Raw genomic sequence first — 15,615 nt, 5'->3', positions numbered from 1 at the left:
CTATCTTCCTAGAAAATCTTAAAAAGCTATCCTTCCTCAATCTGTACTAGTATTTTAAGTCAACTTTGCACACTGGGAAAAAAGAATGAGAATGACCAAGTATTATAAGTTGTGGAAACATAAAATGTTTTAACAATAGTCACAGCAATTCAAACTATATTCACAGGAGTCATAGTTGAGAATCTCAGTTATTGGCACTTAATAGTAATTAACACCTTGGTTTTGTTCTTCACCTGCTATTTGCTTAACTTTGTGCTACTTTATTTAATTTTTTAAAATTACCATATTCACCACAGCAGAAAGGAAAACACAACAAATTAAAACTCAGTGTGGTCATCTATTTCTTGCAGTTGCTCTCAGAAAAGGTTTGAAGGAAAAAAGAGACTGAATACGAGGTTCTGAATTATATGAAAATTCCTGTAATTATTTCATTATTTTTTATAAATCAATAAAGTAAACTGCTATAGTTCTTTCCACTGTCTGTAATACTGAACCCTAAGCAGCTCAAAAGACATAGTGGGGTAAAAAAGTACTGGGTGTGTCAGAATCTGGGTAAAGTCCTTGAGTCTATACTTGCCATCTGACTTTCCCTAGGCAAGCCACCTGACTTCTCTGGACTTCTGTTTCTCTTTACAAAATGGGAGGGGTGGGCCAAATGATCTCTAAAGCTCTATAAGTCTATGAAAATAATGAATTATTTTTAGCCAATTAAATATTCATAGTCCTCTGAGGTAGGTCAAACTCAAGTGAAAAATTATTCATTAAGATTTTCAAAAAAAAGTAGGGCACAATGGAAGGATGAGGGACCAAGGCCCAAACCCAGGAAACAGAGAATCAGAGTGCCACCAGGCCTTGAGGTAATTGACTGAACTTGGAACATGGGCCATATTGAAAGTCCATAAACTTTCCCTGAAAAAAATTACAGACTTTCAAAAATAAATCTCTGCGTAACAGGCCAGAATTTTTACACATTCCACAGGCAAACAAGCACCCAATATGCCATTTTTAAAAGAAATTTGTATTTGAACATTTTGCCTCTACAGTTGAGGTCGTTGGAAATACACTTTTATCTCCTTTCTTCCCCATCAAACCCACACATGTTTACAAGACTGGCTCTAATCCGAGCATGAACGAGGTCATAAGACAAGAATGTGATCAGGAAGAAAGTCAGTGAGAACGTCCCCCACCCTTTGAAATTTTAGCTCCTGTCCAGGCACCCCCTCTCACCCCACACTCCTCTCATAAAACGTGGTATTTATTTATCTTTGATTCTCCTCAAGGGTGCCCGGAGAAGCCTGTCGAGTGAGCTGCCACCTTCCAGATTTAATCGGTTTTCCTCAGTTGTTGGGCAGCTCTAAATGCAGAAACCAAAGACTCTTCCGCTCGACTGGGTGTTCTCAATACGAGAGCTGGCATGGCCTCACACAAACTTCATCCAAGCGGAACAATAACAATATTAAGTTCCCTTCTATCACAATGGCCCTAGTGTTATGTGGTTGGGTTGTCACTCCACCTGTCAGCTGCAACCAGGGGACAACGAATCTGCAAATTTACACAGTTTTCTTAGGAATGTTCTTTCTTTTTTCCTATTTGGACGCTCCGCTTCTACAGCTCCTATTCTTCAAGGGCATGGGGGCTTATTTAAACAGAGATTGTTTACAACTTAACTGGAAGGGTGCCCTGCTTACCAATGGGAAACTGCCACAGAGCAGATTTAACTTATGAAGTAGGCAAGTGACAAGGTAAGGAATAGCATCCACAACTATGATTTCTGACATACAGAGAACAAGCTGGTGTTTTCCAGTGAGGAGAGAGAAGTACGGATGGGCGAGATAGGGGTATTAAAGAACTACTATGTGTAAAACAAAGAAGCAACCAGGAGATAGAGTACAGCTCACGGAAATAGACTCGTGTGTGTGTGTGCTGAGTCGCTCAGTTGTGTCTGACTCTTTGCGACCCTTTGGACTGTAGCCCACCAGGCTCCTCTGTCCACGGGATTTTTTTCAGGCAAGAATACTAGAATGGGTTGCCATTTCCTCCTCCAGGGGATCTTCTCAACCCAGAGATCAAACTTGTACCTCTGGTGTCTCCTGCCCTGCAGGCAGATTCTTTATCTGCTGAACCATCATTATTTTGTAATAACTGTAAAAGAGTACAGCCTATAAAAATAATAAGCAGTATGTTGTACATCTGAAACTAACATCATATTGTAAATTACCTATACTCCACTTTAAAAAAAAAAAATCGTGATTTCTTGTTTTAGTGACTCAAAAGGATCTAAAAATGTTTTACCCAGGATTGTAGGCTAGATTGGGAGTCTAGAAAAAGGAAATAGGGGTATTTATATCTAGTCATGGAAAGGGAATTTTATGTACAATTTGTGTCAACTCAAAGACATAAAAGCTTAAGACACTTTCACACATTCCTGAACACCATAATTAAATATGGCTAGATTGAGGTTCTGTCCCCTGAATCAGTATCCTACTGTTAGGATTCCCTAGATAGTAAAAATCTAGAGGTTCTTCTCCTGAAGAAAAATGAAAAGCAGTTAGGGAGAAAAAAGGGACTTCCCCATAGTAGAATTTTTCAATTTCAGAAAATCAAGCAATTAAAGAATGGTATGATATATAATACTGAAATAGAATAGACTTCACCATTAAATAATAAACAGTGCTGATGTTTAAGAGTATTGTTCACTGCTTTCCCCAGGGCCCCTAAAGTAGGGCCTGGAACATGATAAGTGTTCAGGAAAGTTATTATCTTTGCCTAGAACCCCCCCTCTCCCACACCGCCACCTGAGCTACATGGCTCCTTTCTCTTCATTCAGGTCTCTGCTCAAAGGTTTCCTCTCCAAACATGTCTTGCTTGACTGTACACTCTAGAATTTCTGTGTCCTTCCTTCTTCATTTTCCTTATAGCACTTAACACTATCCAACACTATACATCTATTTGCTAATTTCATAATTGTCTGTGTGGTAACTGTTCACTGCAGTAATCCCAGCCTCTCAACCAACATCTGAAACTTAGTAAGTACTCAATAAATAGTTACTGAATAAACAGATTGGATTATAGCCTACAGATTTTTTCTATTTCATATTCAGTCAGTCACTCACTCAATTACTGGTTATTCGCTACATGTTGGATACTGTCTAGGAGTAAAGAACCAAGGTTAAGAAAAGCCCCCTAGGGACTTCCCTACTGGTTCAGTGGCTAAGACTCCCTGCTCCCAATGCAGAAGGCCTGAGTTCGACCCTGGTCAGGGAACTAGATCCCACATGCTGCAACGAAGATCAAACATCCTAAGTGCCACAATTAAGACCCAATGCAGCCAAATTAAAACAGAAAAAAAAAAAAAAAAACCTTAAAGGTCCCTAGATAAGGAAATCATGATGACAGTTTAATGTGAGATGAGCCATGTGCTGTAAATAAAAGAATATGAGGGCAATGAGAAAAAGCATTTAACTCAGACTTGGCAGAGTCAGTCAAGTTCTCCAGTGAAGCTACACTTAGATTCCTCAAAATGAAGGAGCACGTGGGAGGAGGAGGAACATGCAGCCACATGATGAAGCTACCAGTAGAGAGAAATGCATGAGGTAAATGAGAAAGACATGGGGGACTTAGCATGTATGGCTCTGATCCTAAACAAAACCTAATCCTGGAAGCTAAAGAAGTGGTTGGAGGTTTTAAACAGAAGAGTGACAGGATCTAATTTGCATTTTAGGGTTATCACTCTAAGGATATGAGGAGGGGCCAGGATAGAGGCACAAAGATAAGATCTTGCAGTAGTCCAGAGAGGAGAAATGAAATGAAGACAATTCCTTCCTGCATCCATTCAGCCATTTCTTCATTTTTTCAACCAACAATTTGGAGTGCCTGCCTAGGAAAGGCTCTGGGCAAGGCACTAGAATCAGTAAAAAGCAATGAGACTGGAAAAGGGCCAGCTTAAAAGCTGTGAAATAAGTAAATATAAAGAACTGAGTGACTGACTGTTGTTATTTAGTCACTAAGTTGTGTCAGACTTTTTGTAACCCCATGGACTGTAGCCCACCAGTCTCCTCTGTCCATGGGATTTCCCAGGCAAAAGTACTGGAGTGGATTGCCATTTCCTTCTCCAGGGGATCTTCCCAACCCAGGGATCGAACCCATGTCTCCTATGTCTTCTGCATTGGCAGGCAGATTCTTTACCACTGAGCCACCAGGGAAGCTGAGTGACTGCTTAGAGGAGTCTAATATGACTGCCACATACATGATTTGGGTGACGAGGTACAAAGTAATACCAGTCACCAAATTAGGAAATGCAATGAGGAATGGTAAGGCAGAAATGGTGGAGGTAACTTCACTGGGGAGGGGAATTAGATGTGAAGTTCCAGACAATCTGAAGTAGCAGCTGAACATCCAATTAGAGATGTCCAGTAGGCAATAGACAGAAAATTCATTGCCTTCATTATAATAAGTTGAAAAATCATTTCATTCTATATAAACTCTCCAAACTTTATATAATGGCACTGCTGAGATTCCAAACTTCCCTATTCCTATCCTCAGATGAAAACAAAATCAAATTAGTTAAATTTATTTTTTCCATAAAAAATTATACTTTTACTAAAAACATGGACTTAGAGAAATACAAATTACAAGATTAATTTTTCTAAAAAAAAATAACTCCTTGTGTAGACACTCAACAATGAGAAACACCACTGAAATTCTACTAATCTGTTAATCAAGGGAGAAATCCCTAATAAACAATGGAAAATTAGGAGATGAAAGATGGAGGAAACAAACATGAAAGATGAGCACAAGACATTTCCTAGTAGGAATGTGAGTGAACTGTCTAATCAGGAAACTTTACACATGATATTGTATATTTATATTCCACACAGTGAAATGATTTGTGACAATTTATGAAAATAAACTGTCCCGTGGACAGCAAGGAGATCAGCAAGGAAATTAACACTGAATATTCGTTGGAAGGATTGATGCTGAAGAAGAAGCTCCAATACTTTGGCCACCTGATGCAAAGAGCCAACTTATTGGAAAAGACCCAGATGCTGGGAAAGATTGAAGGCAGGAAGAGAAGAGGATGATAGAGGATGAGATGCTTGGATGGCATCATCAACTCAATGGATATGAGTTTGGGCAAACTCCAGGAGATAGTCAAGGACAGGGAAGCCTGGCATGCTGCAGCTCACGGGGTCACAGAGTCAGACACGACTTTATAACTAAACAACAACAACAAATGAAAATACACTTAATACAAATAAATAAGGACTTCCCTAGTGTCTCAGATGGTAAAGATTCTGCCTGCAATGAAGGAGACCTGGGTTCGATCCCTGGGTCAGAAGATCCCCTGGAGAAGGAAATGGCTACCCACTCCAGTATTCTTGCCTGGAGAATTCCACGGACAGAGGAGCCTGTTGAGCTACAGTCCGTGGGGCTACAAAGAAAAAGAAACATAAGATCAAAGAGGAACACAGAGAAATAATGCTAGGTGTAATAATGCTAAGAGTTAAGATTAGCACATAAATGCATATTGTTTATTTCTCCACAGCTATTAGAAATTATGTGCAAATTTGGCTCTAAGGTACTCAAAGAAGAAAATATAATCAAATATAATTCGTAATAGCCACAAGATTTTTTTTTTTTAAGATTTGATTTTTTTTAAAGAAAATCAAGCAGTGTTTCCTGACCCAGAGGCTTAAGGAATTTCATCTCCAGGTCATCTTAAAGATGACTGGGTGTGATGTAGTCAGGGCCTCTTCAAAAACTCCATTACTTATGGAAGAGTGAATTTCATGACAACATCAATCATTGAAGGCCAATCTTCTACAAGCAGGTTTTTGATCAACTAGAATAGTAGAGAGTTCAAAATTCTAATTTGTAAAGGGAACCTGAATATAGATTCTCTATGATGCAACTTAAAGGTGTCCACCTCTTTTAGCAACAGTGGGAGCAGAGGAAAGGGTTATTAATGTTCTCTTTCAAAATTAAGGAGCCTAATGAAGATACCACACTCTACACAAATATGAATTTTGAATGAATTTTGAAGGTAGCCCATGAAAAATATAATGCAGTCAAGCTGAAAAAGAGGCGAGTTTTGGAGTTATGCTTGGCTTCAAATCTTTGTTCTGCTATTGATGACTGTATGACCCTAGAAAAATCACATCTACTTTCTGAGTCTGTTTCCTCTATATCGTATGTGACTTGTAATGAGGAATAAATGAGATTAAAAAATATATATAAAGTGCTAGTATAGTGCTGAGTATGTGGACACAAAATAAATGAGGGGGCATGGGGCAGAGTACCAACAGAACCAATACAGCAAAAAAAAAGGAGAATATATGATATTGAGGCGAGGGAAGCATGGAATCTATATCTGACAGTGGAAGACTTCCTCACACTGTAAAAGAATTGAGTATGGTGCCGAGATCACCATCTCTATTAATGGGGTGTAGCGCACTCCTCAAGTCTCGGTGGGTTGGAAACAAGAACACAGTTCCAGACTAAGATGTTTTTTACTTTTTCAGTTGCAAATAATTAATCAGTGTTAAGTGTTAGTTATAAATAGGAAGATCAACACATCAAATGATAAAGGCCAGTAAAATAATTCATTCATCTAATTTCCAAGTAACCACCCACATATCACTTCTGCATGTCATCAAACTTAAGTTGCAGTCAAAAGAACACTTATGATAAATGACTTAATTATAAACCTATACTTGCCAGGAAAAAAATTTTTAATTTAACAAGCAACATAAAATATAACCAGGGCCTGTTCTCAGTGGTAACTACTCATTTTGTCTTATGGCAGGTGTACACATGCACTTGAAAAGAAACATCTGCTTTCTTTCTTAGAGATATCTTCACCTAAGGAATAATAAGAAAAATTTGTTTCTCCCACACAAACTTTAAAAGCAAAAAAAAGAAAAAAGAAGAAGAAGAAGAAATGCCCACAACCAGATGTAGTTATTTAAGAGCATTTTTTTTTTCCTTACAGGCACCTTACTTACGAATTATAACAATTAAAATACTTTATTTTTATTTTCCTTCAATTAACCTCCTTTAGCTGGTCACCTAGCCTACTTTCTGATTACCTCTCTAAATTACATTCACCCTGTCCCCAAATCACTGAGTTAATCATACTTCTCAGTCCAGAATATACTATCTATGCAAGGCCCCTCTCTTGGTCTATTTTAATTTACTAATTTATTTGTTTTTTTCCCCTTTATCTATAATTCCCATTCTCTCCCACTCCTACATAAACAAACACTTAACTGTCTGGTGATCAGCTTTGGATATGGACTGTTTATTTGGAAAATATAAAGTACTGTCCTGTGTACGTGCTCACTTGCTCAGTAGTGTCTAACTCTTTGTGACCCAATGAACCATAGCCCACCAGGCCCCTCTATCCATGGAATTTTCCAGGCAAGAACACTGGAATGGGTTGCTATTTCCTACTCCAGCTTCTGTATATACATGTTTAAAATTTTTCATAAGTGATAACATACTATGCATCCATAGCCATCTTTTTTTCACTGAATCCTCTTTTCAGACTGCATCCATGATGCAATATGGCCCTTGAGTTCATACCAAACTGCTGTATCATGTTCCAAAGTATGAATCTGCTACCTAAAACAATGCTGCTATAACTAAAAGTGACATCTAGATGAATTAAAGCTTAAAAGTAGTGTGGCTAACAGAAAAAAACATCAGAGAGTAACCCATGGTCTTGAATCCCAACAGCATAAACTGTAAGATTAAAATATACATAATTTTGAGTATATTTGCCAAACTCAAAATTAAGGTCTACATCAACACGAAACCTTAAATCAAGTCATGATAGTAAAAACCCAGATAACTAACTAGTCAACTTCACTAGCAATCAGAGAAAGGCAAATTAAAATGAAATATCACTCTACACCCATCAGTTTGGAAAAATAATGAAGTCTAAACATAGCAAATCTTCGCAAGGATGTGGGAAGCAGGAGCAGTCATCTCCTGTTGGTGGGACACAGACTAGGGCAGCCTTTCCAGGAAGCAACCTGGCAGTACTTAGGATGTTCAGAATGTGTGTTCTTGATTACCCTGCAATCCTACTCCCAAGTACAAACCCTGGAGAGTTCAAAGATGCTCTACATTGCTGTCTGTGGTAGCAGGAAGGAAGAGGTAATCCACTTTTTTATGCAATATAAAATCATGTAGACCCAAACAATGAAAATATTTGTATTTCTATAGATTTTTCAAACAAATAGTCTATCATAAACTTCCTGTAGAAAATTAGAGCATGTCTGTAAACCTGAAATATAAAACAAAAATAGCACATCATATTTGCATATGTATATTATTTTCCTACAGACTCAAAGAAATTTTTCTTAAATTATTGAATATTCTATAAACAAAGGCCCTAAATATCTCGTACAATCTGAATATTATCATTAAAATGAAATAATGAACTTTGAGATTTAGAACAATTTATTAGAATTTCCCTGTAGCTCACACGATAAAGAATCTGTTTGCAATGCAGGAGACCTGGGTTTGATCCCTGGGTTGGGAAGATCCTCTGGAGAAGAGAATCTTCTGCCACTGGAGTGGCAACCCACTCCAGTATTCTTGCCTGGAGGAGACCATGGATAGAGAAGCCTGGTGGGCTGCAGTCCATGAGCTCAGAAAGAGTTGGACATGACTGAGCAACTAAGCACATTAGAACTGCAAATCTTACCTTGTTGTTGCAGTGATGATGTGATAACAATCAATGGATAAGAAAGTTGAGCTCTACTTGAGACTCTAATGGTCATTTAATAACAAAAAGTCCCTTAGTTTTAGTTTCCCACAATGCCTTAAAGCAAGCACAGTAATGTGTTTCCAAGAATTATAGCATGTCAACACTGGGAGTTGAACAAACACAATACTCTGAGTATTCCAAGGGCTTTAAAATAAGTTTGATGGACACTGTACATGTTAGTGTCTCACATTATTACACACGTGCATACATGTGGCTCTGGCATCAGGGAGAGATCTCCAGGAGACTGGGTATTAAAAAAGACAATAATTGGGTCACTCTGGAAAATTAGGGGAAACAACTTGAATTATAAATATGTAACTCAGTTTTCTAGAGCATCTCTTAAGTTTTCACATACTTTCCCAAACTTCCTATCTGAATCTGAAATGATATCACTTGGGGTGTGTGTGTGTCCGTTCACTCACTCAGTTGTGTCCAACTCTTTGTGACCCCATTGACTGCAGTCCGCCAGGCTCCTCTGTCCATCGAATTTTCCCGGCAAGAATACTAGAATGGGTTGCCATTTCCTCCTCCAGGGGATCTTCCCCATCCAGAGATCAGAAACCATGTCTTTTGCAACCCCAGCATTGGCAGGCGGAGTCTTTACCACTAGCACCACCTGGGAAGCCTGCACTTGGGGTGTAAAAACCCAGAAATATCTGCTGCTTACTGCTCTTCCAAGAAACTACCACCCTGAGCTGTGTTTTAAATACACAATGTCTTCACATAAAGCCTGCATGTTCACACATACATAAACATCTACCTGATACAGAGGCAACCTAAAGAACCACAGTCAGAGGAAGGATGGGGGAAGGGGGAAGTTGGGGGTGAAGGGCATGTGCAAAATGCAAGAAGGGCTCTTGGCAGGGATGGCAATTTGAGAGGCCCAGGCAGATCGGGACGTATGGCTTTGTTCCATGCAAAGGTCGTCTGAAGCAGAGTATTTTCTTTTCACAGTAAGGTATTGAGTTCTGAGATCTCTGATACACCCAGGGAACCAGCAAAAGCTGGTCTCAGCACTGTGCCAACCCACCGCGCACCCCCTCCCCACCCCCCGCACCAGGTCACTAATGAAGGTAGGGGGCTGTGAGAGCACCCAAATAAAACACAGGAAAAGGTGAAAGAGGACTCTGAGCCCGGCCCATTCCTTTTATTCCAGGGGGACAACCTTTTCTGTTCCAAGGAACTAATGAGTCCTGAACAGGAGTGGGAACAAATCGCACAGTGGTTACCGGGAGGGAAGACATAGGTCAGCCTTTGTGTTTCATGGCCGGTTCAGTTTTCAGAACATTTCCCAGCAAGGACCAAAAGCAACCTGCACAAAGGAAGTGGGGCAGCGAGCTACTTGAACTGTCTCCTGCAATACTCCAGAGAATTGGGTGCTTCAGGCTGCAGTGACGGTGGGGGTGGGTAGGAGGATCGAGGTGAGGGGGCCCCAGGAAATCAGATAAAGATGGCTTTATCTGAAAAGTTCATGAAAACTTTTTCTTTCCAGAGTTGTTATTTTGAACTTTATCTCATCTAAGGGACATGAACTTCAATCCCTCAGCAGACTTTTAAAGGGAGAAGGGAAATAAAGCCTAAGAAGGAATTTTATTTTTCCATCCTCACCACTTAATTAGAAGGGCTTTTACAGTATTCAAGGTTTTAATTGCCTTCTCCCCCTTTCCGACCCCTTTCTTCAGTTATGCCCAAAGAGCAGCTGAGCCAGAGCCAAACAGAAGCTGCAGCTTCACTGAAAGAGGAAAAAACCACCCGCACAATGACCCTAGACACTGTTTCTCTCCCGCTCCTTCCCATCCCCATCCCCCATCACCCCCCTTCCTCCTCCCCCTCTCCTCCCGGCTCTCTCTCTTTTTTTTTCTGTCTTGCTTAAGAACATCTCACAGCATTTCTGGTGCAGAAGAAGATTTCCTGGCATGACTGATAGCAGCAAATGCTGCAACACAAAGTCCCCAACTATCTGAAGAAAAGCAAGAAATGGAAAAAAGAGAGGGGAAAGGGAGCTACCAAACAGAGGGAAAGATGCGTTCAAGAGGCTAAGTCTATGTAATATATATATGTCACTGAGATACATTAATGGAAAATAATCAGGATCCAATAAAAAATTTATTTACTTCCATAGACTTTTAAAATATAGAATTTTATCTGTTTTCTCTTTATTTATATAGCCAAGTAACCATCAAATCAATACCAATATATAACAATCCTAATGACTTTATTTCTATTGTCCTTCCCAGGTACATTTTTTTAAAGAAGTGATGTTTTCTGCACAAAATCAGAGTAAGCTAAGAGAACTGCAGTTATGATTCATTGAGTGAAAAAGTGAAAAATTTAGGGGAAAACTGGTTCAATCTAGTGATTAAATATTAAAACCTCCATTGCTTGCTGTGACAATATTCTTTTGTACTTTATATGATATTGTAACGATTTAGAGTAACTTGCCATAGGTCAACAAACCTGCTCAATGACTCGCTATCTAATTACTACATCTGATTACTATCTCAGGGACTCTCCAGGTGGCGCAGCAGTAAAGAATCCACCTGCCAATGCAAGAGACACAAGATCCTGACCCCTGGGTCAAGAAGATCCCTCGGAGAAGGAAATGGCAACCCACTCCAGCACTCCTGCCCGGAAAACACCATGTATAGTTCATGGGTTCGCAGAGTCTGACACGACTGAGCAACTAAACACACATTAGTACCTTAAGAGTTCTGACCATCAAATGTCCCAGCTGTGGCCCTAGCAGAACTATCTGATGTAGGCTGAAATAATGTATGGAAACCCTGAAATCAAAGAGTACAACTGCTCTGATCTTCTAAACTCATCTCACCCTAAGAGCCTAGACAGTTCCCATTTTCTTAACCCTATCTTATCAATGATACAGTTTTACTTAAGGCTATTTGACTCCCACCAAATAAGGGTTGTTGCCTGTCACTGCAACATGGAATATGGCATAGTAATCGAAATCACAGACTAGTAACTGGAAATTTCTAGTTTGCCAATAGGTGCTGTGACTCAGCACTTGTATAGCATATGAATCCAAATAAATAGGTTTTATTGTAGGTGAGTACTCTGGGGAAGGAGACTAGAGCTATATAGCTTAGCAGTGTGTACATTTACCTGAATGTCTATATACAAATAAATACTTCTCAGTTCTTGGTACTAATATATAGACCCTGACAAAAGCAGGAAATGAATTAAAAATGAAAAATAAGGAGAAAGCAATATTAATCATTGTTAATAAAAAATAAAAGGTTGGCAGCAACCTAAATGTTCATTAGTAGGGGCCTACATTAAAAAAGACTACCATCCACCCATATAATAGATACCATGAGGCCACACAAGAATAAGAAAGCTTTTTGTAGACCAACATGAAATTATTTTCAAGATACACTGTTAAGTGAAACTAAGCAACATGAGAAATAGTATTAAGCATTTATGTGAAAAGGAAAATTCTTTTGTTACAAATAGTATACATATATACAAACACATATATGTATATCTTCTATATGTATAAAATATTTATGGAAAGAAAGAAAGGAAACTAGTTAACAGAAACTGTACTTGAGAGAGACTAATACGGTGATTTGGGGGAAAGAATGAGAATACTTCTTCCTACAGACTGCTGTGTAGCTCTGGAATCAAGAACCAGGTGAATGTATTTCCTATTCGAAAATAATACAACTGAAATTTAAAATCTAATTTGCCAAAACAATGCATGATTGTCCATCAGGGGGAAGATTACTTATTACTCTATAAATCAGTAAATTCTGTTAATATATTGTCAATGTGTACCTCAACACTCTATGAACACTGAACAGAGACCTGGTAAGAACTCCTAACAAAACAGTACATGCTCAGTCTCTTTAGTCGTGTTCAACTCTTCGCTACCCTATGGACTGTAGCCTGCCAGACTTCTCTGTCCATGGGATTCTTCAAGAAAGAATACTGGACTGGGTTGCCATGCCCTTTTCCCGGGGACGTTACTGACCCAGGGATTGAGCTCTCATCTCTTACGTGTTCTGCATTGGGAAGCAGGCTCTTTACTGCTAACACCATCGAGGAAGCCCAAACAAAACAGTAATTAACAACAAGAACAAAATCGATGGCAACTTCTTCCTCAATAACTTTCTCTTCAAGTCAATGTACTTGCAATGAAAAAGAGGCAGCATTAAGATTCAATTAGTGAATACTGATAAAGCTCGTTTTCCTAAATTATGGAAAAGAAAAACAATGAGATGTTTTTGCCTAATTTATTTGTCTATGATTAAGAAATACACATAAATACAGAAAAAAGTTTGACACAGGTGGTTCCAAATTTAAGTGTCAAAAACTAAAATTTTGTCCTAGCTCCTCTCTTTCTAAAAAAAAAAAACGATTTCCAACTCTGGTGCTGAAGAAGACTTTTGAGGATCCCTTGGACTGCAAGATCAATACAGTCAATCCTAAAGGAAATGAACCCTGAATATATTCATTAGAAAAACTGTTGCTGAAGCTCCAATACTTTGGCCACCTGATTCAGAGTCAACTAACTGGGAAAGACTCTGATGCTGGGAAAGACTGAAGGCAAAGGAGAAGTAGGGGCAGAGGTTGAGATGGTTAGATAGCATCACAGACTCAATGGAAATGAATTTGAGCAAATTCTGGGAGACAGTGAAGCACAGAAGAACCAGGTGTGCTGCAGTCCGTGGGGCTGCAAAGAGTCAGGCACGAACTTAGTGACTAAACAACAACAATCATTTCATGATGTGACTGTATGATCTGGACACACATCCTGGGGCCACAGCTAAAAGAAAGTTTAGGATGTTCCATGGAACTGGGACCACAGCCCTGCTCACATATTCTAGGAGCAGATTCAAGAAGCATTTGAATCTTTTGTCACCTTCTAACAGAAGATAAAAAATTCATTATCAGTTATACCAACCCAAAACCTGTGATCTCTGGAGGACACTATTTTGTACTTAAAGAGTACTAAATAATAATATCCTTTAGGGATCTCATTATAGGGCAAATTTAAAAAAAATTTTTTTAATTTTTTCAAGAGCCATAATAAAGTGATAAAGACTTGTTTGTAATTGTTAACTCCTGACTTCAAAATCTAAGATCATTGTTTCCAGGTCATGTTAGTGCTAAAAACTTAGGGTTTTCAACTAAGAGTTTGCTCCCACTGGAATTCATGAATCATGTTAAGGCTAGGATTTCTGCACAGCCTGATAAATAGAAGCCATTATTCTGACACTAACCTTTAGTGAAATCCCATCAATTAATAGTTTAGGTCTAAGTTTTAATGCCCTATTATTCAAAAATAATAATTACGTTGTAATTTAACTGTTAATAGTTTATCTGTAATTGATAGTGATACCAGATACTGACTATGAAACTTTTTCTTTTTCTCTATCAATACCAAGCTGACCAGGCACATAAGCGTTGAGGACTGTGATAAAACATCTGTTCTTCAGATGAGAAATCAGACTTCTCAGCTAATGCTCTTGAAGAGAGCAAACTCAACCCTCAATCATGCCATTGTTTCATAAATGATCATCTAGGTGAAAAGAAAAGAAGGTAACTGAGAAGACCAGAGCGGTTTTCAGAAAAGGCTAAAACACTCACCTTGGAACTGATCAACACTTCAGGTTGGGGACACTCCGCCTTATTGTACTCTTCAATGGTCCGGGGCCTGGGTTTTGACAGACACTCCAAAACAAATGCAGCTATTCAAACATCTGCCATGTCTGAAAAGTATCTTGAGTACTCAAGTACATTGTGAAATGTGATTAACATGCTTTGATTTTGAAAAACCCCAGAGAAAGAAAAGAATGTAAATAAAAGAATGGAAAATATATATACAACTGGACATTATGGAAGAAAAGAACAGACAGAAAATATACAAATAAGATTAAGTTGCTACATCTGGGGAAGGAACATAGCCCATTCCTTTAAATCTCTGTGAAGTAAATGGGAAGGAACTGTTTTTATTCTTATTTTGCAAATAAGAAAATCAGGCATGAAGCAGAAAAGTCCACAATGTGGAGGGGGAAAGTTACAGGTTTACAGAAGTAAGGCCTGAGTGAGAACAGTAAGGTTAAATCGCAGGAAGCCATGTTTTAATCTTTCCTTTGAAAGAAGGACCCGTTTGTTCTTCGTATCTGTCCTTCAAGAAAGCTGTGAACTACCTAATAATCACAACATAATATGCAATGATCATGTTCATGCATACAGAATATTATTTTAGCCAGGGAGATCAGATAAATCATTCCTAAAGGAAATCAACTCTGAGTTCATTGGAAGGACTGATGCTGAACCTGAAGCTCCAATACTTTGGCTACCTTTTCATTGGAAAAGACCCTGATGCTGGGAAAGATAGAGGGCCAGGGGAGAAGGGGACGGCAGAAAATGAGAAGGTTAGATAGAATCACTGACTCAATGGACATAAATTTGAGCAAACTCAGGGAGATAGTGAAGGACAAGGAAGCCTGGTATGCTGCAGTCCATGGGGTGGCAAAGGGTCAGACATTGCTTAGTGACTGAACAGCAGCAAAAGAGGTGGGGAGAAAGGGAGAAAAGACAGGGTCCTTGATGTCTAGGAGGGTGTTTATATGTGTGTAAGGAAGAGGGGCAAGGGTGATGGAGAGACAGAGTGAGAAACATAGCTGAAATCTTTTTGGAAACAGGGGTAAACAAAATTCACTTTAAATAGATGGCACAGATGTAGTCTAATGTCATGGGAAATGAGAAAAAAATATGTACACATTAAAAAAACTTCTGTCTTTTTGCCTTTTATATTGTTAATGCATTTTGATTAAATATTCAAATAGCACTGGGCGCAGCAGTGACAAAGC

At 38.9% G+C, this 15,615-nt stretch overlaps 1 protein-coding gene across 1 annotated transcript in view; it reads right to left on the bottom strand.

The window, feature by feature from the left end:
• Positions 1–15,615, bottom strand: part of RAD51B (RAD51 paralog B) — a 607,108-nt gene that overhangs the window by 382,774 nt on the left and 208,719 nt on the right. The gene's annotated exons all lie outside the window — the stretch shown is intronic.

This window comes from Muntiacus reevesi, chromosome 7 (assembly GCF_963930625.1).
Source record: "Muntiacus reevesi chromosome 7, mMunRee1.1, whole genome shotgun sequence".
Taxonomy (NCBI): domain Eukaryota; kingdom Metazoa; phylum Chordata; class Mammalia; order Artiodactyla; family Cervidae; genus Muntiacus; species Muntiacus reevesi.
The sequence above is the reverse complement of the archived record's forward strand: the minus strand, read 5'-3'. Positions and strand labels throughout refer to the sequence as shown.